General features: G+C 36.6%; 1 pseudogene; it reads right to left on the bottom strand.

Annotated features, from left to right (window-relative positions):
- Positions 1–29: 29 nt before the first annotated feature.
- LOC144254346 (large ribosomal subunit protein uL16-like) lies at positions 30–22,679 on the bottom strand (annotated as a pseudogene).
- Positions 22,680–24,652: the final 1,973 nt, after the last annotated feature.

Raw genomic sequence — 24,652 nt, 5'->3', positions numbered from 1 at the left:
CCTGTGACTATAATCTGGCCTTCTTCGACTCATACTGGTCGATGGCCACCCAGGACCCAGTGCTGGCAAGTTTTAGAATCATCATCATCATCACCGTTAGTAAAAGCATCATCCTCATCATCATGGCCACCAACGTCACCCTCATTAATATCATCATCACTGTCATCATTTGGCCCCTGAAACATACAAAGACTCATGATGACCCAGCCTCCAAAGGTCCATTTGATTGAAGACATACTGCATGGTAATAGGCAAGTAAAAGTGGAAATACAAATCAACAAGGATAAATCTACTGGTGCATGTTACAGAATGGATTAAGCTAGAGCTTTGGGAGAAGAATTATCAGGAGGACTATGAGAGAAAACAAAAGATTAGTAACATGGGTGAGACTTACCAGGGAATGCAAAAGTTGGCATGATTTAGGTAAAAATGTATATGAATAGTGTTCAGGAAGAGGCTCAGATCTGTGTACAAGCATTAGAAATAGAGGAATCATGGTACTTTCAGTTGTTGGTAAGGAGATCAATTTGGTTATAGTGAGATGTTTATATATAAGCATCTGGAGTCTGTGGCCAGTGTTCAGTTTGTAACAACAATGATGAGCTACAGATAAAGTGTGGAAAGTGACAGTAGGAAGATCATCTGGTTGGAAGTTTTTCCTCTGGTTCTTAACAAAAATAATGCAGAATAAATAACATCCAGAGCCCATAGTGAACAAAAGGCTTTTGTTTAATGCATGTTCTCACCAATATTTTGACATTGGCTATTCTTCGGACACTTATAGCTACCTTCCATAGTGTATATTGCTTATTTTACCATATGCTGGGTATGATTATCAAAATGGCAAAGGAGAAAGGCTGAGAGACATATAAGAACTTATTTAGGGGTATCCAACTAGAGAGTGATGGAGCAGAGACTCTGTTGGAAGAAATCAAAAGATGAATATTATTTTTCAGGAGGAGATATGAGGAAGAGAAAGCTAAAGAATATTCCAAGCAAGCAGACAATAGCCTTCTCAGTTTCAAAAGAATGTGGACAGATATTCATATTGGGTATGGGCTTTGAAGTGATAAGACAATTTTTTTTAATTAGTGCATTATAGTTATACGTAATATTGGGGTTCACTCTGACACAATTATACAAGCATGGAATATAATTTGCTCTAATTCAGTCCCCAGTACTTCCTCTTTCCCTCCCCTCCTCCTACTCCTTGATCCCCTTTCTCAACTGGTTTCCTTCTACTTATTTATTGATAGATATTGTGGAATTCACCATGGTGTATTCATATATGCACATAGGAGAGTTTGGTCACTTTTATTCCACTATTCTTCCTATTTCTTGTTCCTCCTCTAACCTTTCAATCTCTTTCTATTATGCCACTAATCTCCCTATTTTTATGGGATCACCCACTTCTTTTCCCCCTTATTTTGGTCCAACTTCCACATATGAAAGAAAACATTCGACTTTGACTTTCAGAGTCTGGTCTACTTCACTCAGCATGATGTTCTCCAGTTTACCAGCCCATGCTATAATTTCATTCTTCTTATTGACTGTGTAAAGCTTCATTGTGTTTATATGCCACACTTTCTCTATCCATTCAGTTGAAAATTCCCAGCATGCTATTGTTTTCATCTGAGTTTCCTTCACCCACTTCTACCAGATGGTTATAATGACCTCTATCCCCAAGGCTAAATACAAAAACAAATTAGACAAAATATCTGTACTGTATTTTTTTATTAGAAATAAAATGTCTGTGATTCTGTGCTTAAAAAAAACAAAAACAAAATCGGTGTCATCTTGGAACTATTTTGATTGTATCCAATTCTGTGGTCCACCATGATTCTTTTGTTTTTCTCCCACAAAGAAAGAGAAGGCAGAAAGTAAGCAAGTCTAGACAAAGAATTTTAATAACAACACAGCTATGCTGATTCTCTAGGGTGCTGGCTGGTGAGCACCAGAGAAGAGTTCAGAAGAAAGGAGAAAGGACCGAATCTATAAAGCAGCTGGATGAGGCTTGACAACTCCAGTCTGCCACAGTGACTTCATTGAGTGGCCATTTCCCTTCACGGTGACCCTCTTAAATTACAAGAAGGTGGCTGAGAGCGTTCTGGGTGGATCTGCAGCCGGCTGCTATTCCCTTGCCCAATTTATCACACATGCCAGGAACATGAGCCCTGGTTGTCATGCCACTCTTTCAAACGATAACAATTCAAAAGGAGTATGGGATGCATGTACATAACGACATGGAATAAGGGAGACTCCAGTGTTCCAAGGGAGTGATTATTGATACTTTCTAGGGGGAAAATCCATGATCTGATTTTGAAGAGTTTGCTAAGGTTAATGTGAACTTTAAGCCGATATAAAAATGCATTTTAGATAAAAATTAAATGCTTATTGTTTGACAACATTGCACTCAATATATTATAGAACTAATAAGCAATGTGTTGTGACTAGAACAAAGTGAGCAAGTTAAGGAGGAGGGATAGATTTGGGGGAGAACCAGAGAGAAGTAGAGCATAATTCATCACCTTCTCTTCTTTAAGCTATTGACAAGGCTATGTGCAAACAACAGGAGAAGAAAACAATTAATCCAGTGCTTAGAATAGCTATTTGTTCCTAATAGATGTTCTATAAAAATACATAAATCAAATTTTGTTAACAATGCAAATATTATAACATTAGCCTCATACTAATATCTAGTCAGACATGAACATTTAAGCTATGATCCTTGACTTTAAAAGTTTGAAATAAATTTAGGGGGAAAAAAAGATCTACAGTACAACCACAAATGCAGTAGGAGGGAGAGTTTAGAGGTTCCAGAGACCACAGTGACTGGTGGCATGGGGATGATGATAAATCTACTATGTGAAGTGAAAACTTAAAGATTAGCTCATCAAATGGTGAAGTGTTTTTGTGGATTGTATTGGTTAGCATGAAAGAGAAAATAATTCATTTACTTTGGGGGGAAAATCCTTTAGCTTTAAATTTCTTATCTATCATTTACTGAATATCAGTCTTCAGGATAACACACCTAACCTTTCCCGGAATAGACAACTATTGCTTATGCAAGTACAAACCTCCTCTTCTTATAGGATTTGTTTTTTTTCCGTTCAAACTGTATGTTTGCACAAAGATTACCAAAGCTCTTAAAAGTTTCATTCCATCCTTCAATCACTAGTCATGTTGAGTGGTAGAGGGATGCCCATCTAACCCAAGTACTCTGCTAAATAGAGTACTTTAGGTTAAAATTAATTAATAAAGAGATGTTTTTCCTCTCACTGTGATAGAATGTTAAAGTAGTGAAATTAGAGAGCTGTCAGTCCCCACCCCCCAACTTTTTATTCAACAATTACAAGTAGCTGAGAGGATCAAGTTCTAACCACTAGACTATTAGGGATGCAACATAAAGGTAGATGTTCTGCAATGACAGAGAATAAAAGTAAAGGCAGACAAGGGACCTACAGAGATACTCCTAGTGAGAGTGAGGTTCCTGAGGTTTGCTGATTAAGATAAATTTGTCTATTTCCTCCCTGTGGTTTGTGTATTTGTACTTCTTAGTCTGTTTTGTTTTGCTATTACAATGTACACAAGGCTGAGTATTTTATTTAAAAAGTAGGTTTATTTCATTCACAATTCTGATGACATTGGCATCCTGACTGCATCACAACTGGACAGAGAATTAGGAAATTCTTGTGCAAAAGAGGCCAAGCAAGTGGGGTGGGCTCACTTTATCATCACATGCTCTTGTGATAACTAATTCAAACAGAGGGGACCTGATTCATTGCCTTGAGACAATATTGACCCACTCAGGAGGGTATAGCTCCTATGACCTAATTACCACTCACTAGGCTCTTCTTCTTAGAGATCCCACTTCCTCAGTCCCATCACACCAGGGACTAGGATTTCAGCTGATGGACTTATTTAAACCAGAGTCACTTCTGTTTGATTTTGTGGGATTCTTGTCTAAGTTAACACAAATTCTGCCTCTTGCAATCAAAAGAATTCCAGCCAACACATTTGTAAAAGCAATGCCCTCACACCTCAGACAGAGAGAGCAATACCTGATCTAAATGGGCTTCTTGAGACCTAAATAAGGAAGTACAAATGAGGAACAAATAGTTTCCATTGTTATGGGAAGAAAAGTATAAGAATCTGGGCCTCTGTATGTAGAGTGTAGTACATCTGATTAGGATGTAGATTGACTACATTAGAGGGCAAGGTGAGGTTGTTCTTGACAGCTGATCCTATTTTGCTGGAAGATCCCAAAATATGTACATTCTGTTTTGAACTTGCAACTTCTTTCCGTGATATTTACAAAGTCAGTATGTATATGTGAAAAAATTTTAAAAATTGGGAAAATGGAGCAATAACATCATTATTAGTCTCTATGCAGAACTCTCTTGTAAAAAGTGAGCAATAGCCTATCTCTTAGCCTCAATCACTAAATAAGGTCTCTACCTCTCTTCAAGTCTAATTGTTTCTACCAAACAAAGAAAAAAAAACATTTTGTAATGTGTCATAGTGAAAGGAGGCAAAGAATGGTAACTCAGCATTGAATGTCAAACCCTGCATTACCTGATCCACGAGAGTCAGGAGGCTCTAAACAGACATGTGGTGACCCTGCCTACTAATACGCAATGTTCCATTTATTGGGGACTAAGATGCTTTTCCATCCTCTTTTGGTCTTCTTCCAATAGGCAGGTGCAAGGAAGGATACGCTCCCGGGCCCATATCAAAGCCATTCTCTCCTGTCCAGTTTCCTCATCTGTCATCTGTCACTCTCCTGCTGACTTTACTTCTGCTTATTTTTAAGACCAAGTTTTATCATTTTACAAGTGAATAATAAATACTTCTAGCACTCCTATCCTCTCAGACAACAGAAGGACATCTATCATTGAGCATATAGTAGGTACTAAATAAAGTAAAGATTTCATCTTGTAGACCACATGACTCTAAGATTCAGCTCAGCAATTCCTTAAATGACATCTCCTTTACGGATTTTATTTCATTTCAGGTCACCCCAAAATAGTGTGGGATGCAAGAGTTTTAGTTTTCCTTCCTCTACTCAATATGTCTAAAATAACTATAACTATAGGCAGCAGGCAACATCATATCTTTATCTAGTTTACTGTTCTAGTCTGACTCAGAGAAAATTCTGTAGCCAGAAAATTATGCAGCCAAGACACATAGTTCAGATTGTAATTATGATTATTATTAGCTATAATAATAGATCATTATAGCATCTGCTAGCTGCACCACCAGAACTCTGCCTGGTCCTCATTAATCTGGACCTCACTAATTTGCAATGTGTACTTACTTGAATGTGACTAGACCAAAGGCCTCCCCTATATGATCCCTTAGATTAATTGTTAATGCAATTCAAAAAATATTTGATAAAAGCCTGTGTGTCAAACACTGAGATAAGCTCTGATATGATAATTAAAAGGTCTCTAGGCTATGAAGTCCTGTTTACCTGGATTGAAATCTTAAAACCTCCCTATTCATATTTGTGTGAACTTGGCTAAATCTCTTTTTATCATTAGTAAAATAGAATATAATAGCTGAGTTGCTAGATTAGGAAAACTTGTGCAGTGTCTGTAACATAAGCACTCGTAGCTATTGTTGTTGTCAATAATGATGAAGATGGGGTAAGCCAAAGAGTATATATTTAATGCAAACAGATAAGGAAATGATTGCAATATCATAGACTAAAATGCTGTAGTAGAAATATTTACATAGTGTTGTGGGATCACAAATGACTTTCCAATTAATTCTATCTGAAGAAGTTAGGAGAGTTGTTATCTGAGCAAGTAATATTTTCCTGGTGTTCAAGGAGACAAGATGATTCCAGGTATAGTCGAGAACATGGATATTATAGAAAATTTAACAACCTGATGTGGTTAAAGCAAGACTACAATAAAGACAGTATTTTGAATACAGGAAAAAGGAAGAACTTATTGAACACATTAAGAGCATAAACATTTTTTTCAACATGTAATAATGTTTTTAAAAACCTTATTAGCATGATTTTAAAATCCTGTGAACTGGGTAATTGCACATCTTGTCTATTTATTAAGAGTTCTTTTCAACATTGGTAGCACTGCTAGCAATGAATGTGTGCTATTGTTTGCCTATGAAATAAGACAGGCATGCTGATTTGAATAGACTCATTACTTTAGATATATTATTTCTGTAGAATATTTTTTCCTATTTGTCCAAGTTGGTAAAGTTTGCCTATTGGAATTATTCATTGTAGAGGACAGACGAATCATAAGTCACTTTGAACGAGTCATTTGTCTATTCTGTAGTCAAGACTATTCAACTTTTGATATGGGGACCATGGGGTACATCCAATCTTTCTGAAAGAGAGGGAAGAGGCTGGCCTGAGTTCATTGTTAATGTTATCACACACTCTTATATAGTCCCTTGAGAGGAGATTCCTTGCTGATTGATATTCGTCTTCCTATCTCAGGGATTGACATGAAATTGGTGGTCCATAAATGACATTTGGAATGAATGGAAGTACTCTGTGCTGGAAATAGTATACAACACTCCATGAATATAAGTTATTATTGTGTTAAAAAATACCACCAAAGCAGCCTTCTGTCTAGCACATTAGAAGAGGAAAGTTGCAAATATCCATAAAGGACCAAGATATCTTCAGAATGATTTATTATTTTCCATCAGCATAAAGTTTGTATGTTAGATAGAAAATGGTTATTTCCTTCCACATTTTCTCCTACAATGATTCAGTCTCCAAAGCACAGATGGTTCTATGGCCATCTGCCATTCCAGAGAAGATTGAAGAACTGCATCTTGACTGCTGCTGGTATATGTATGGTCAAAATCAGCTATTAAATGATCCCTGACGCCATGGAGTGAGGACAGCTGTCACCAACAAGGGAACTTAGAGTCAGAGCCAAATCTCCTCTACCGTTGTAATAAAGGAAAACAACAAAAACCCCAGCAAAATGATACCGTATTCAGACTTTGGAAGAGAGAAGCTTGGATGGCAGATATTAAGTGGAAAAACTCCTTCACTGATTCCTGCTGTATTTCGAGCCATGAAACATACAGGCTCATGTCCATGTTCAGCCTGATGGAAGGCAGCCACACGTCCATCTCAAAAGTGGGCAGAGGAACGTGCATCGGGTTCAGAGGACTTGGGTAAGGTCTTACAAACTGTGACTGGCAGAGCTAATATTTAAATCATTATCTTCTTCCTCCAAGTCCCTTGTGGTTTCTTCTTCAACAACTTTCCTAAAACATCTTTGTCAGAAATTAAAATTTATGTGAGAGGACTGGGGATGTAGCTCCGTGACAGAGCATTTACTAAGTGTGGCCAAGACTCTGAGTTTGCCCCAACCCAGAAAAAAAAGTTTTATATCAATATTATATAAGCATTATCAAGCAATTGTTTTATGTGTGTATGTGTATACATGTATATATTTTTCATATGTACATATGCATGTATATATATGAAAGACAATTGCTTGGTAAAGTAAATTTGTGAGGGATTTAAAGTTTGACAGCTTTAATTAATATAATTTGCAACAAGATGATAAGAGTATAGAAAGCATGCTCCTTTAATATTTTTTGAATTATATTTTTTCTTCATTTTTGAATCCTAGTGGAAATTTAAAGCTACCTATATTTGTTACTTTATGAACTCATCTCTTCATTAACTCAAACTATTTGTTTAGTGACTATTATTTAATCTAAATTCAGTATTAGAAAATGGCTAAAATCAGGTTTGTATTAAAAGAAATTGAGCTAATCAATCAATAAAGGGAGGAAATTCACAGTTAATGTTGGGTCCACTCTGATCCCACCCTCAAAGAGTACATCTTGGTAGAAAACAATTAAACCAGTAATTATCACTGTGTGTAATTTGTGCTCTTCATTCATCCCATGAATATTTATAGAGCATTTGCTCTGGATCAAGCCCTGGACTAGACTGTAAGGGTACCAGTGATCCATGAGTCAAGATATTTCCTGCCCTCATTCTAGGACAGTTAAAATTACAAAATGAGTGTTCTAAAGGGATGAAGAGAAGAAGGAATAGAGGACAAGGAGTACTTAGATGAAGGGAGAGGAGTCTGGTCACAAGGGTCTTGCTGAGGAGAGGATAAATTCATTCTTAAGAGATAAGATACAGCTGTTTCAACTGACATTCAACACTGATTTGGGGAGCCAAGAGGTAGACAGAATCCAGCTCTTCTAATATCAATAAGGAACTTGGACTTTCCTTACTGTTCAGTGGGAAACCACTAAGATATTTTAGCAGGAAGATTGACATCTGATTAGTGTTTTCAAAAATCATTATCATCTATGGAAACTAGACTAGAGGTGTCCTGGAGTTGAAGAGGGTGATGAGAGAGGCAAAGTAGGGTCATTGTGAGAGGAAACGGTTGTTGGGCTAGAACAGCCAAAGAAGAAGTGGAGGAAAAATAGGTTAACTCAAGGGTATGCATTTTCAAAGTCTAGGAAAGATAACTTGTGGAAGGATTATTTAGAGAACAAAGGAAACGGAAAGGTACCGAAGAAAAAGGAAATGTCAAAAACGGATCCCAGGTTTCTGACTTGAGCATGATGAGGATGTCATTGACTGAGTTTGGAAAGGAGCTAAGTTAGTGGAAGTGGAAGTTATATAAGCCTTTAGCTGGAATATCTAAATTGCCTGTGCATGAGTTGAGCAATGGTTGTTAAAGATGTCTCAGCGGATGTAATATTTATTGTATACCAGTAGAAGGAGTTTAAATAGGAGATATGACTTATGCATCTGCATAGAGTGTTCCTGAGATATAAGGGCCCCCATCTTGTCCTCTTGAAGAGGATGTGGTTAGTGGACAGCAAGGTGGCTTACTATGGCCCCTGGGGCAATAACAAGTAAAAGGGTGGAAGACAACAGGGGTCAGGTGGAGGGTAGAGGTGTGGAGAGAAATGAACCATGACTTTGGTACCTTAGACAGGAGTCACATCAAAAAGAGCTTTTTAAACCATGCTACCAAGAATGGATTTTATCCTAATAGCAATGAGAAGACGATAAAGTTACTTAGCAAGGGAATGTATAGGCCCATCTAATTTTTTATAGAATCATTGTATATGCTTTATGGAAAATTAATTGACCTGAGCACAAGGATTCTAAATGTTTGTGTTCAAAATGGAGCACTTTGGGAAATGCTGGCCCCTTCTAGAACAAAATTAAGGGTAAAGCTTAGCGTAATGGGAAATTTGCACAATTTTCACTGAAAGACAGTTCTAATAACAGTATTTCAAACAGGAGGAAGGATGCAGACTTGCAGTAAAGGAGAAGACAGAAGTTATGATATCCCTGACTTTCCTCTGCCATTGTGCAGATCAGAGAAATCTGGCTGACTTTCATGGTAGAAGGCTGCCTAACCCAGGACTGAATAGAAAGCTTGCAGATCTTCTCCTACTTTATTTCTTTGGAGAAAGGAGAGGGTAGTCTCTACTTGACTACTTCCCTCTCCAGATATCTGGGTGAATATCTATTTTTTTTTCCTTTTCTTCTTTTTTTCTTTCTCTTTTTTGGTGCCAGGGATAGAATCCAGTGGCACTTAACCACTGAGCCACATCCCCAGTATGTATGTGGTGTGTGTGTGTGTGTGTGTGTGTGCATGTGTGTGTGTGTGTGTGTATTTTTTTTTTTTAAAGAAACAGTGTCTCGATAAGTTGTTTAGGGCCTCACTAAATTGCTGAGGCTGGCTTTGAGTCTGCAATCTTCCTGCCTGCCTCAGCTGCTAGGATTACAGGTGTGTGCCACCACACCACATTGGCTTTTGGGTGATTTTCTAAAGGTAAGATAGTATTACAAATTCACAGTGACTTTTGTAAGTAAACAGTACTTGAAACCCCTGTCAGGTGGCCTTCATCCTCCAACATGTCATGACATATTCTGGAATATAAATATTTTAGAGGATATTTAATTTTAGAAGATATTTAATTTCACTTTGTCCATTCATTATGAAAATGTGAAATCTCCTGTGACCCTTCCTTCCTCAAAGGTAATAAAAGAAGGTTTATTTTAACAAACTAATCAGTTTGCTTCCAATAATGTGCCCTATTGTGTGTCTCTAACTAACCCACAGAATAAATGGGAGGCTTTGCAGGAGCATCACTGCAGCAAGCTCTCCTCCTCTGGAAAGGGGGAGGCACTGGTAGTGTGGAGCCCGAGGCAAGAATTGTGAGTACATTTAATGGTGACATACCATTTTTAGACCCAATTATGTAAATTCATCCTGCAATATTGTGAGTGAGGGTTGGGTGAACATCTCTCCCACTCCCACCCACATATATACACACTCTGGGATTTACAGCAATTATGTCAATTGTCCTATTTATGGTACTTGACACATTTAATGTAAGAAAGGGACAATGCATCCTATTACCTCTTATTACAATGCAGCATGGTGATGAATGGTATAATAGTGATGATAATTAAAATGTGTTGTGCATACTTAAACATGAGATTCAAGGTTTGAAGAAGTGCCTATTATCTCAGCTCTTTTTCTTCTAAAGAAAGACCCGGTATCTTCCTCTGCTTGTCTGCAATTACTTAAGTGGTTCAGAAAAACACCCATATTACCTGGAGTTGATTCCCGTTTGCATCCTTCTTTCTTTCCTTTGCTATTCTGTGTGGGACCTCTGAATGCCCTGAAATTCTCTGTCTTCAGCTCCTGAAGCTGACAGTCCTTCAAGCGGAGGCCCCTGAACTCTAACATCTGCAGAAGTCATTAGACTTAAATTGTCATAGAAACATGGGAGAGCAAAGTTAAGTTTCTGAATGTCAATTTTCTTTCTTTCTATTTTAATAGATTTGTTTTGGTTCTGTGACCAAGGCTTCTAAATCATAAATCAGATGCCCCAATTTTCTACAGAAGCCAAAGTGCCCTGGGTAACTTTCGATGAATCACTCAACCTTTTCTGAATTTTTCCTGCCTTCCTCTACAAAATAGGGAGGATGTTAACTTGGAATGATACCACATACAATGTGGAAGCAAAGAAGGCAACAAATCAAGAGGACATCTATACAAACATACATTATAATACAAAATATTACAGATACTTCATTAAATGGATTTCTTAGGAACACATAAGAAAAATTCATGTGAGTTTGGTACATTACAGGAAATAATGCATATAGACATAAGGTACGGTTTTGCACTTTAAAACCATGTCATGAATGAAATGAACTCTATAAACGAAGAAACTAACATTTAACTTTGCCAAGCCCAAAGTCACGAGGCTCTTCAATGGCTAATTCCATTGGAAGCTAGTATTTAAACGTCTGGAGAAAGACTGTAGCAATGTCTGTGTCTACTTTTCTAAGTCTCTTCTATCTTTTCTGTTTGCCACAAGCCTTCGTATTTTCCATGACCATATCTAACCGAAACCATGTATTTTGCATTCAATTTTATTGAAAAAAATAATAGTAAGAAAAATAGGATTTCCATAGCCACCTAGCTCCCTATTGACTCCTCTGTATGTTTATATAGGATTCTTTGGCTTCTCCCATTTAAATTGTTATTTTTAAAACCTGATGTTATTCCCCACGATTCTTTCACTGTGTATTCTCTTTTATGCAGCCAACTGCTTTTCTAACCAACAGGCCCCAGCATTGAAAAAATAATATAGCTTCACTTTTTTTGCCCTTCCAGCTTTTTCCCTTTTTCTCTACTGCCCTTTGCTACAAAATCTTCTAAGTATTGTCTAAGTTGTTTAAAATCCCTTTCTTCAATCCCTTTATCCTTTCTCTCTGAAAGTATTCCCATCATTCACAACTATTAGACCTGTTTTTATTTTATGTTTTGCATTTTTTTAAATTTTTTGGTACCAGGAATTGAATTCAGGGGCACTCAACCACTGAGCCACATCCCCAGCCCCATTTTGTATTTTATTTAGAGACAGGGTCTCACTGAGTTGCTTAGTGCCTCACTTTTGCTGAGGCTGGCTTTGAACTGATGATCCTCCTGCCTCAGCCTCCCAAGCTGCTGGGATTACAGGCGTGCCCCAGGGCACCCAGGTAAAACCTGTTTTTATGAATATCAGGAATGGTATTAACATTGAAAAATTCAATCAACTTTCATGGAATGGCTTTTTTGTCTGTTTCATTCAGTGCTACATTCCAACCCACTAGAGCAAGTTCTAACGTATGGACTGTGCTAAGCAAACACATGGTGAATGAGTAAATGTGTATAATTAGGTGTAACTTTCAATCCAGTTTTCCCAGGTTCTTATCATATGCCATATGGGTGCTTAAATCTCCTCTAAGCCTTTGTTTTGTCATCTTTGAAATAGGGATAATAACAATGACCTATTATGCATGCTGTATAGAGAAAATAAAACAGCACATGCACATGAATGGCAAACAGAAAATGCTTTGTTGTTACAGCCCTTCTTAAATGGTGCATTAAGTCTTATTTGTATCAAGGCTGATTAGTAAAGTGGGAGATTCCTGAGTATGTTTCAGATGCTTAAAAAGTTTGCTTTGAGGATTAAACAACAAATTACATAAGAGTTTTCCTTGTTTGTTTGAGGTTAAAATTTCTTGATGAGGCTGGGACCTCCCAAACATAACTTGAACATATTGAGCAGGCAGGGGTCTCCAAGGTAAGACAATGGGAATTTTGCAGCATCATTATCTTGCGTGATTGCTAAATCTAGAAAAATAAAACACATTGCCCATTAAGGCTTCCTGAGGGGGCAGTGAGGAAGTAAAGCCAGTAATTCATTCCAAACGGGTGATGACTGCTAACTGAGGTTTTGCTCATTTAACCATCTAAAAGGGTATTCTGTCAGCAATCCATGTCATCAATGGCTTCATTGAAATTCCCTGGTCTTTAATTAGTGGAGTTGATGTGGCACCTTTCAGAGGTCAACAAGTATTACCAAAGCCCTTGACTAGTGATCTTTTCATCTCTAAAGGCAGCATAAAATATCAATGCACAATTTTCTCACATATTAACTTGTTTACATCTCCCTTACCTGATATTTCCTTATTGAATATTTCTTGAAGATACTGATGGTCACAATCTATTTATTTAAATGATAATACCTGTGGTGTTCCTGTAAAAGTGTTAGGACCCAGAAGTGAAGCTTGGAGATGAATAAATAAACACAGAATCTTCGAAGTGTGTGAAGTTTGGGGGTCATTGTTTATCTCCCTATTTTTAATATCTTTGGGAAGGTCAAAGCAAGGATGACAGAATCGAAAAACATGGGCATACTCTACTTTGTTATGAGTAGGTAGAATATGAACCAACTTTTTTGTAAGCTTTTTTTAATTGTTGATAGATCTTTATGTTATTTATCTAGATGTGGCTCTGAGAATCAAACCCAGTGCCTCACACATGCCAGGCAAGTGCACTACCACTAAGCCACTGAGCCAGCCCCAGCCCCAGCCCTGAACTGACTTATGAGTTCTTTATCAAGTCTATTTTTCTCATGTTCATATACACTTATGCATGCACAGTGAAAGCACAAATATCTCCATATTATATGTATATTTTATGCATGCACAGTTATCTGCTTTTAAGTGTGCATACACATACACATAAACACATGCTAAAACACATATGTTATACCCACTGGCATCCAGAAACTTATGCAGTCATGGATACCCATGAAAGACATACATTCAAGAAAAATGCATATAATTTATACATGCTCATTGCACATTTAAACATATATGTACATAAATATAGGCACACACATATCTAGTAAAAGAAGAAAAACAGTTATAATTAGATCTTTATTTTAAGTAGTGTGAATACTTTAAAATGGATAATTAGATCTTTATTTTAAGTAGTGTGAGTACTTTAAAATGGAACTTCCATTTATTTATTCATTTTCCATTCTAGACACATTGATGGATTTGGGATATGCAACTATTATAGGATTTTATTTTAACCATATCAATATGTTTCCCGGATATTACCTCATAGAGTATAAATAATCAATAAATGTTTGATGTGTGAGAGACTGAATGGATGGGTAAATAAATGAAGGAATATGAGCAAGAGAGAGTGAATGTGTATAATAGAGAGCATATTTCTGCAGTACTTTGATCAGTTTGAGTGAAGAGGTGAGGAAAGATGGGGTGGGGAAGAATGCAAACAAGATGGACTGAATTTCAGAGTATAGGGAGAATGCAAGTATTGGCCATATTCCCATACAGCTATTAAATGAATAAATCTGTTTAATTGTGGAGTCCATAACCATTGGTCATTTCCTCTTTATGAAATCATGTTTAGAAATGTAACCAACCCCAATCTTGTTATCTATATTTCTTGTCAGGGATAAAATAGAAAGACTTATGGAATTCAGTTATACCCATGCCCAAATGTATCAGTAATCTATTGCTGTGTAACAAACTACCCCTTAACCTAGTGACTGAAAGCAATTGTGATTCATCATTTCTCATTTAGACGGTTGGCTGGATTGGTTTTACTTGGGATCACTCATTAGTGGGGACAGAAGGTTTGAGACATACATACCTACATGTCTAACAACCAGTACAGATTCTCAGCTGGGGCTCCTTAGATTTTTCTTCTATCCTTCCATCTTCCAGAGTTCTATTCTTTCTTTTGTGATGGTCTTGGAAAAACTTTCTCACAGAACAAACAAAGAAGTCAAAGGTGACCTGAGTCTTTGGGTCTGAAACTATCAGTAAATCCATTTGTCACTTTGTACTAGTCAAAGCAATTGACAAAGCAAACCCTGATTCAAAGTGTGGAGAAATGGGTTTTATATTCCCGTAGGAGACTGTTGGTCACTTTAAACTCATATGCCACATTTTTCCTTATATCTATACTTTCTTTATGCAGTCTGGGAATTTCTGAACCTCCGCATGTGAGTTCCCATTTATCCTTAATGCATGCACACTTGTCAAGGTTGTTTGATAGAAATGGAAAACTGTAGCCAAAAATAGAGCACTTCCATCTTCTACAGGAGGATGGATGCTTAACTGATTCTCTTTGCCACGGTAGTGATCTGGTGGCCAAGGGATCCAGGTGCGCTCATTGTGAAAGTGGTATTTGTCACTAGGACAGGTATCCATTAGAAACTGGAGTAAAGCCATGAACTCATTTGTTAGAGCTCCCAAAGGAGCCTTCACTGGTAATGAATTTGCCTCTTTGCTCAAGAGGCAAAGGTTAGTGTGAATAAAAGACTTCCTTGACACAGAAAGAACCAACTGGGTAAGTGTCTGTGTGTCTGTGGGGGGTGTCTATGCTTTAGACCAAAGTAACTATGAAAAACATATAAATTACCTCAATCACTTTAGATGCTCTTTTACATGTTGAGATGCTCTTCCACATATGTATCCTGGGAATACATATGATAATTTTCATAATTATCATAACTTATTTCCTTTATTTATTTATTTATTTATTTTTGAACTGGGGATTGAACTCAGGGGCATTCAACCACTGAGCCATGTCCCCAGCCCTGTTTTGTATTTTATTTAGAGACAGGATCTTGCTGAGTTGCTCAGTGCCTTGCTGTTGCTGAGGCTGGCTTTGAACTAGCTTTAGCGATCCTCTTGCCTCAGCCTCCTGGGCCACTAGGACTGCAGGCATGTGCCATTGCACTTAGCTTATTTTCTGTAATATTAAGTCTAAAATATATCTCCCTCTTTTGAACTTCTATTGTGAAATATAGAAACTTGTTTTGAGATACTCACAGCATACTGCTTTATATTATTCTTCTGTCTAGGTATATGTTCCCCAATTCATTGTCAGTGTAGGGGGGTCCTCTTCTTCATCCACTTATCCTCTTCACTGCCATCATGATTACTGTGGGCACTAACCAAGCAGCACAACCAGATGCCTTACACACACTATATCTTCTGTTCAGAAAACACTAGAGAAAGCTTCTGCCTAAATACATTTAATAAAGACAAAACTAAGACTCACATTTAGCAACTTACCCAATGTTCTGTCACTAGTAGATAAAGAGGATGATTCATATCAAAGTGATCTTTCTTATCCCACTATATTGTATTCCATTATACCTAGGCACGCATGTGAGAAACATAGGCATTGAATTTATATATATTCATATATTATTTATATATAAATTTGTATATTTTATATATTTATATATTATTTATATATTTTATACACACATGTATATTAGAATGAATGTCCATGTATGCATGCAATGTTACTCAGGAACTTTACTCATTAAGTACTTACTTGTATTTTTTTTTTAGGTTATATGAAAATGCTTCATGAGTTTATATAAGGAGCTTGAGCATCACTAGACTTTGGTATCCATAGGCTGTCTTGTAATTAATCCCCTACAGATAAGAATTAACAACTGAATATTTATTTAATCTGATAAAAGAAGCTGTTAAAGTGAATAAAATAATTCTACATGTAAAATCATGGACACATTTTAGAAACTTCAGATAAACAAAACAAATGCCATGAAGTTATCATTTATGTAATGTTCTAAAACAAAATGATTCTATAAACAGAAGTTAAGAGAGGTTCAACTCTATGTTTAAAAGTATATCTTAAGCAAATATATAAAATGTAAACATTGTGGGTAGTGTACATCATATTACATTTAATTTTATGATGCTTTAGAATAATTGTTAATTTAAAATTTCCATAATGGAAGGTAAAATGTATTCTAGATTTAAGAATACAATAAAATTCTTAACACAACTGTATTTTATAATCATACAATATCACATCACATAGTGTATTCGATCATTACAGCATACTTTGCTGGTCATTTCACTACTAAAAGGAGTGTCTGCCATTTTTCCATGGTTTATTCTATTAAGAAAAGAATGATATGGACTCCAAGAAAGGAAGGCAGAGTAATTATGAGTTCAACAGACCTGCATTGAATCCTGTTGATTTCAGGAAAGTTAGTTATCCATCCTAGCACTAAATATTTTACTATTAAGATAGATATCATGATAATATTGAACTCTTAGGGTTGTTTAAGTATTAAGCAAGAATTCATGCATAAGAAAAATATTATTAAGCACCCATTATATAATAGGCACATTATGTCCCCACTACTTTGAGTAAACAGGAAACAAAATGGATTCCCTTATCACAGAGAACTTAAATTCTGGTGGAGGACATATAATACGATTATTAGTATAATATCCAGTAGGTTAAGTTTTTATGTGCAAGCCTCTGTTTTTGTTATATTCAGATCACATCTTACCTTATTTATTCTTTAAATGTTAATTCTTCTTCAGAGAAGTTCATTTGAACTTTTTAAATTGTTCAAATTTCTTCAGTGTAAGATTTTTTTCCTTCCACTTTTTAAAAATTAATACATTTTATTACTGCATTGTAAGTATACATAATAGGTGGACTTATTATATCATATTCATAAATGCCCCTAATTTTATCAATCTTGTTCCCCAGGACCTTCCTTTTCCTCCCTTCCTCCCTCTCCAGATCTTCTTTACCACAAAGAAACACCCATATTAAAATAATAATAATAATAATAGAAAAGAATTCAATAAAGAAGAATCAACAAAGCAAAGTGACTTTCTTTTCAAACATTTTTACTTATTATAGTATTATATTTATTATCTTGATTACTTATTCATTTACATATTCATAAACTTATGCCACATATACTACATAAGGACGGAAACCATCTCTTTTGCTGTTTGCATTGCATCTCTGACCCGACAGTGAGGCACATGAGATGATAGAAATTAATGAGATCAGTTTTTATTGTGGAAAAAATTTCTCCATTTTCTTCTCTTGTCTTAAAAGTATTCCATTTTCAAGATGCCGTAGAATTGAATTCTGTAAATTTTTACTAATTCTCTCAATGCAACCCAACAACCAGGCAAAAGTAAAGGGTGAACAACAAGCAAAGATAGACCTAGATTATTTTTTTAATAGTAGCAAAAAAACCTTGAATACATATAGAGAAAATTTCATGATCAATTTGTTTTATTCAATTAAAGACCTGTAGGCCAAAATGATCTCCCTGCTGTTCTAAGAAGAGATTCTTCAGTGCAGTGGTGATTTTTGATATATGAGAAAATGTTGAACTGACTTTCATCCAGCATATAGAGAAACATATCATAGCACTGGTCACTACTGCTAGTGAGAGAAAGATCCCCATCAACAATCACATACACACTTGGATCTCATAGTGAATGACATATATGGTTTCCATGAGGAAGAATGAGGGCTTTATAATTACTATTATGATTTTGAATGTGTCTTCTTAGAATGTCCATCACTGGGTTTTTGGATTTGGCTTGGGCATTTGAGATGAGAGGGATATGTTATGGCATGTGTTTATGAATATGTAAATAAATTTCATGCCTGAGTTTCTATATGTCTGGGTTCTGAGTGTATGCACAAGTTCATGAATATATGGAGCTATCTCTCTGTGCACAGTTATTACACAAATGTATTAATATAAGTATGGTAAGTTTAAGAATGAACATATGAATGTGTGTAACTGTGTATGGCTATTATTTGTTTTTTTGCTTTGACTTTAAAAGAATGAGAAATTAGGGGATCTCACACAAGAAGAGAATAGATGTCTATTCACCCACTGTTGATTCCTGTTAAGACAGTTCTATTCCATCATACATATATTTGAGGGTATTTTTAATAGATTTCCCAAAGTAAGCAAATAAATTTAAAGTTGATACTTCATCTCCTACTATTTGTAGACCCTCAAAAAATACAGGATTTGGGAAAAATGTGCTGCTACTTGAATATTCTCACAATCTTACTTTCTGGCCCTGCACACATTTGTGGAATAAAAAGATCTAGTGCTATGTTCTTTTATATTATTGATTAGAATGCGTTTTTTTAATTAAAGGCAAATAAACATGTTTCTATTGTGACATGGGAAATAAACCACAATGGCACAGTCACTGAGACACAGAATGTTAAATACTAGAAAATGAGGGACTCAGACCACTCCATGCCTATTGGTCCTGCTCAGCAGAATGCAAATCAGGAAGCTACTTAATCTAAAGCATTGCTCTTAATTTTACATCTAGATATGTGTACCTTTACAGCTCCAAATGCATTTGCAAAATTAAAAGCATAATTTATCTCCAAAAAGCAATAATCCATCAGCCTAGTGATTTAGTCTTGATGAGAAACTGGCTCTAAACAATGTTCATTTGCTGTGGGTCTGGTCTCAGGAACAGCAGTGGGGCAGTCATCTCCATTATCCAGGATGGGTTATGGAGATGTAAGTCAGCTTTCTCTCGTTCATACAAATAACGGCAAACTGATCCTTTCCCCCTCCTTCACTTCACATCATCAGCCAAGTGGTTAAAAATATATGAACTACCAGAAAAAGTAGTGAAAGTCACTGGGAACCACTGGGAAGGGCAGATATTTTCTTCCAAGTGAATAACCAAACACAGCCTTTTTATGCTGTGAACACCCAAATGGAAATGCAAAGTCACTGATGAATTTTAGTTGCAGTAGCACTTGCTAGAGGTTCTACAAACAGCCTGAAGAACTCGGTGCAGCACCAAGAATAGATGGGAATTTTAGCCCTGTGAAGTGGTGTGTCAATATCTAAATCAGAGGGCACAGGTGCAAGACCAGAGCTGGGAGTAGATAATGCTTAACAGGCAGGAGTTTAGTGCAGAAAATGTTGAATGGATAACATTTCCCTTTCACTGAAACATTTTAATCATCCTCATCATCACTCCAGTCCTTCCCAAGGTACCTAGGTAGACTGATTATGTGTTTCACTCACACATACAGCATAGGGTTTGTTCAAATACATTGAGTGTGTTTGTTGATTTATCTTATTGGTATTTTACAGTTATAACAGATTACTAGCAATCTTTGAGAAAAGAAATAAAAATGTATTTACCCAAGACATTTAAACAAGTTAAGAAACAGTCATACTTAGAAAGTAGATTTACTGATTCATGTGTGCTACTTCTATTAGCACAGGAACCAATCTTACAATGAGTGTGGCTATGAATTAGAGACAATAGGCAGGTGATTATACATTATGGAATTATGAATGAAGGTTGTGCTATGTACTATCTCTGAAGATGTTTTATGACTGAGACATTAATAATACTGGGTGAGAATCAATTCAGGTTAAAGTGATCACAGCTGTTGCTTTATAACTGTAGGATAATCTTCATCTAATATAAAAATAGCTGACTTTATTGATGTTAGTATATTACTTTTAAAATAAAATTTTACAAAAATCAATTCCAATGGTGCACTCCCATAGTTGATGAACCAACTGGGGAACAGATTATTGAGAATATTTTATTAGTTTGGGCTTTTCCCCCTCTTTAGGCTATACTTTAGTTGCCATTGTTTTAAGTTAACATGATTCTGTTTCTTTTCTTAGTGGCACATAGATTTCCACACTTCACAAAGTGGAGTCTAAAGGGCAATCAGAAGTTAAAGGATTTTGTTGCCAACTTTGTTGGCAGAAAAAATTTTATTGCAACAAATTTCCAATAGCAAAAGGGGACACACCTTGACCTACTTGGGAGAGTACCTATAGATGCTTCAGATTTGGAAAGGATATCTTGCATCTATTGAGCAGGTGAACTTGCTGAAAATTGATTGTCTAGCAAGTGAATCATTTAAGCACACACAGCCTTGCAGAATTTGTTGTTCCTCGTGTTTTATTGATACTTATGGCACATAGATATTTTTTTGTTCTGTTTTATTTTTAATCAACACTTGACACTAAATTCTGTTTTTTCCTGCAATTATCTCAACATCAGTTTATTTCATTATTTCAAAGACAGCCCCCACCACACACACACACATGTATTTCAGGCCTTCTGCAAGCAATAGACTGATGTAAGCACAGTAAGGCAGACTTGAAAGCTGAGTAAAAGCAAAGAAACTGGCAAATTCTGAAAGTGAACAGGGCCAGAAGTCATGTCCAGGAAGGTCATCCAAGAGATAAAGAAAGGCAAACTAACAAAGAACAGTCAGTGAAAAACACCAGCAGAAATATCTGCTCAAATGAGGATACTAGTGGATAACGCAGACAGAGGATGGCATTGAAACTCAGATGACAAATCAAGGTCTGCCTTGACTACAAAATATAATATTCATACTATCCAGATGGGAAGATAACCATAATTTGATGGTGTGTGCATGATTTAGCATGTGGTTATGACCTATTATAACTTGCAATTGAAATGCTACTTGCTCTATGGCATTCAGCTGGACAGTACATATGGTCCAAAATTTTGACTTGTATTTATAAGGACCCATTTTTCACTGAGGGTGTACAGAATTGGAATATCTCGTGCCTTTACGACACTTGAAGGCTTATCATCATTTGTAAACAACTAGCTGAAGAGGCAAAAAACATGAGAAAGTATATCCTGCTGATAAAAAGCCTACGAATATTCATAGCACATGCCATTTTTGCTTCCATTCTATTGATAATAACTAGTCACATGATTATACTCCAATGCAGAGGTTTCCAAGAGTATATAAAATATGACTGAACTGTTGTCTCTAGAGATGGTTCTATGTTCTAGAAAACTAAGGAATGGTCACAAAGAGGTATCAGGCCTACAACCTTCAAATTTTACCTTAAAATGAAAATGACTATTTGAAAATGTTATTAATTTAATATCTGCATAGACATGCTGAAAACTTATGTCTATATAGGCCTTATAGAGAGAATAATAGATAAATAGATAAATGGAATAATAGCAAAGTAAAAACTTCTGCACAGCTAAGGTAACAACCAAGAGAGACAGCCTACAGAATGGAAGAGAGCACATCTGGTGAGAAGCAAATTCCACAGGGCGTGGTGTTACATGTCTATAATCCCAGCAATTCAGGAGGCTGAGGCCAGCCTCATTAATTTTGCAAGACCCTAGCAATTGAGGTCCTGTCTCAAAATATAGAAATAAAAAGGGTATATGGTACAATGGCCAAGCACCCCTGGCTTCAATCTCCAATACCCCACAAGAGAGGCAAATGCCCCAACATATAAATCAAGCAACCCAATAAGAAGAAAACAAATAATCCTATTTTTAAAAGGGCAAAAGATCTGAACAGACAATTCTCAAGAGAAGGCATAAATGCCCTAAAGGTATATGTAAAAATACTCAGAATTACTAATTTTTTGTTTGTTTGTTTTTTGGAGACAATTCAGGATTTGTTGGTGTGTGTGTGATTTTAAGAAGCACAGTGGAAACCCTCTTGAATGCAGGGCCTGCCACTTGTCCAAGGGACCACGATTGAGAATATATTTGACCCTACTGCCAACAGGAATGAGCCACTTCTCAGCCACATGTTTTCAAATTTATCAGCATTAAATTTGGTGAAGCCCCACTTCTTTGAGATATGGATCTTCCAGAGGCCAGGGAACTTGAACTTGGCCCTGCATAGGGCCTCAATCACATGTCCCTTGTTCTGTAGCTTGGTACAGATGGACATGATGACTTGGCCAATGTGAACCCTGACCCCTGTGCCCTGGGGTTTCCCAAAGGCACCCTGCATACCTGTTGGAGCTGTCAGCCCCAGCACAGGACAAATCTTATTGATATGGATGACATGCAAAGGGTGGATCTGCACTCGGATATGAAAGCCATCTTTGGCACAAGTGCGAGCAGCCTCCAAGGCTTCAGAGGACAGCTGCTCATATTCATCAGACACTATGTGGCCACAGAGTCGGATAATGAAATATCACCAGCTTCAGTTAGAATGGCTATTCTTACCAACAGTATGTTATTGTTCACTTTTCTTCACATTGTCACCGCCATGTTCTCTTTTGTCTTTTTGACAAGAATGTACATTTGTACATCCATTACGGAAAACAATATAGACATGCCTCAAACAACAAATGCAATAAAATAAAACTACTGTTTGACCTAACAGTCCAACTATTGGATAAATATCTAAAAGACATGAAATTGGTCTTTGGAAGCGATATCTGCATCTTATGTTCATTATAGTGTTATTCATAATAGCCAAGACATGCAATCAAACTAAGTGTCCATCATCAAATGAATGTATAGAGAAATGTGATACACACATTTACGCACACACACACACATACACACACACACACACGATAATATTGTTGGATATTGAAAGGAAGGACATCTTTGTTGTCATGTGATCTACATGATTATAGCTTCTGGGCAAAAAGAAAATAAAAGAATATATATATATATATATATATATATATATATATATATAATGTCAATAAAGTAAGAGTGCAATGACCTCTTTGTACACATATTAAATCTCTAGATGCAATATAATTGTCCAATTATTCCAGGTGCCATCAAGAAGTAAAAGTGACTCAGTGTCCACATTCGGGGACAGTGGTCTAAGGCACACCTATGTTCTCCTTCCTTAATGGCCTCCTGACTCCATTTTTAAAAGCTCTTTCAGTGTTGCTTTTATGATGCTTTTTCTTTTATTTTTTACAGCCACATTTGAAACAGACTATATTTGGGGTCTCCCCTCCCCTGAAATTTGGAGGATACAATTGCTGGCCACAGGAAGTCACCTCCTTTTGATATGATGAGGGAACTCCAGGAACTCAGAAGGAGGCAAAACCTGTAAAATTCCTTTGGGCCACAAAGACTCCAAAGGAGGTGAAACCTGTGAAATGTCTGTGTTTTGTCCTGATGCACTCATTTCCCCTTTTAAAAGCTTTCCTGGTCCCAGAGCTTTTCAGAGATGGAACTTTTGAAGCAATTAAGTTTCTTCCATCTTCCTTCAAAGCTGGCTTTGAATAAAGCCTATTTTCCTCCAATTTGACTCTGAATATTCCTGGAACAGTGAGTGTCATGGCCCAGCCTCTATCCTCCCAGGTGGTATTAGAACTGCCAGGTGGTATTAAACACATTTGATGCTATATTCTATCCTGCCACATAACCTAGTCACCTAGTTAAATGTCAGAATCCACCAGAATCCTGAAGAGGCAAGAAACAGACTGCCCTTTAGAGAATCTGGTGAGAGCATGGGGGCCCATAGCCCCTCGACTTGTGGCCAGTGGAACTGATTGCAGATTTCTGGCCTCCAGAACTAGGTGGAAATAAATTTCTGTTGTGGTAATTTGTTACAACATACACAGAAAACAAATGTATGCTGTATATAAGAGGAGAACAAATGTGGTTGGACATTTGGCTAGATATGCTACAAAAATATCAAGCCCAACCTCATCAGATCACTGCAGGATTAAATGAGGTAATTCATGTAAAGAACATAGCATAGTAAGAATTCAATTTTCAGGTGACTGGTTAAATGCAAATAAACGTCTAAAGTTTGCAAGTGATTTAAATATAAATAAGAGTGGCTGATCATACAGTCACTTGCATTCTGAGGTTATTTCTTGGATATAGGAGGAAAGGGTGGAATTACAGTATTCTGTAATTGGCCAAATGCCCATGAGAGCCTGTAGCAAATGTTTATGCCATCAGTAATGGGTGGGCAAGAGAGGGGAGGGAAAGCATTGAGAATTGCTGATCTAAATGGAAGTTGTGCTAGTAAGTACAAATCAAATAAGCCACTAACCGTGGTTTTAAAGCACTTTAGGAGATTTAAAGTGTTAGATTTCTTCTTTCAACTCCTTTTCTTCTCTTCTCCTTCTTTTTCCTTTTCAACAAACATATTATTTGTCCATGAAGACATAGGTA

Source organism: Urocitellus parryii, chromosome 4, assembly GCF_045843805.1.
Source record: "Urocitellus parryii isolate mUroPar1 chromosome 4, mUroPar1.hap1, whole genome shotgun sequence".
NCBI lineage: Eukaryota > Metazoa > Chordata > Mammalia > Rodentia > Sciuridae > Urocitellus > Urocitellus parryii.
Note: the sequence above shows the minus strand (reverse complement) of the source record. Positions and strands in the feature narration are given on the sequence as shown.